Below are 1,248 nucleotides of genomic sequence, written 5' to 3'. Positions count from 1 at the left end.
TGTAGTCAGTTAGTCGTTACACAGTGTAATAGTTAAGATGAAGCTTAGGCCTACATAGTTTATGGAATAACATGTCACGAGTTCCCAGTATTTTTAATGGAATTTGATGAACAAACAGTTTACTGTCTATCACATTTCCTACTTGGGATGTGTTGCCCAGGTCTTTTTTTCCTTTTCTTGATCTCAGCAGAATACTTTCTTCTCAATGTCATGGCCTATGACTGCTATGTTGCTATCTGCAAACCCCTGCACTACGGAACCCTCCTGAGCAGCAGAGCTTGTGTCCACATGGCAGAAATTGCCTGGTGCAGTGGGATTTTCTGGACTCTCCTGCACACAGCCAACACATTTTCACTACCACTCTGTCATGGCAATTCCCTGGACCAGTTTTTCTGTGAAATCCCCCAGATCCTCAAGCTCTCCTGCTCAACTCCTACCTCAGGGAAGCTGGATTTCTCATGGTTAACGCCTCCTTTTCTTTGGCAGGTTTTTTTGGTTTTTTTTTCATTGTGCTGTCCTATGTGCAGATCTTCAGGGCCGTGCTGAGGATCCCCTCTGAGCAGGGACAGCACAAAGCCTTTTCCACGTGCCTCCATCACCTGGTTGTGGTCTCCGTCTTTATCAGCACTGGAATGTTTGCCTACCTGAAACCCCCCTCCATTTCCTCCCCATCTCTGGAACTGGTTGGATTATTTCTGTACTCAGTTGTGCCTTCAGCAGTGAACCCTCTTATCTATAGCATGAGGAACCAGGAGATCAAAGATGCCCTGAGGAAACTATATGTATACATGTTATTCCAGCGTTAATAAGGTGCCCACCATCCTCGTATAACTCCCAGGAATTCAGTAAAATCCCAGCCTATCTCTTGTTCTTCCATTTGGTTTGTTTAGTTTATATTTATTTGTTACAGTTGTGATAATATTAATTTTGTATTATTCATACAACTTGTTCTTAAGTTTGAAACCTTATTCTTCCTTCTGTTAAACCTGTTGTAACATAAGGGATCAGGCTCTTTGCATAGCTAAAGAAGCCAGACTATAATCCTTTGCCTCTACTCCCATCTCCTAGATCTGCTCTGGAGCTGGGGCCCAGCCCCAGCAGGCAGAAGGGATTCAGGAGCCAAGGGCCCAGCTGCTCCATGGAGGAGCAGCCCCAGTGCCCCTCAGGGCTGCCCCTCGCTGCCTCGGCAGGCACTGCCTCTCTGCTGCCTGTGGGCTGGGGATACTGCTTCCTGGAGCCACGTCCAAG

The 1,248-nt window shown here is 46.6% G+C and overlaps 1 pseudogene; it reads left to right on the top strand.

Annotated features, from left to right (window-relative positions):
- The first annotated feature begins 210 nt into the window (after window positions 1-210).
- LOC141919161 (olfactory receptor 14J1-like) lies at window positions 211-806 on the top strand (annotated as a pseudogene).
- Window positions 807-1,248: the final 442 nt, after the last annotated feature.

Source organism: Strix aluco, unplaced genomic scaffold (assembly GCF_031877795.1).
Source record: "Strix aluco isolate bStrAlu1 unplaced genomic scaffold, bStrAlu1.hap1 H_2, whole genome shotgun sequence".
NCBI classification, from domain to species: domain Eukaryota; kingdom Metazoa; phylum Chordata; class Aves; order Strigiformes; family Strigidae; genus Strix; species Strix aluco.
The sequence above is the reverse complement of the archived record's forward strand: the minus strand, read 5'-3'. Positions and strand labels throughout refer to the sequence as shown.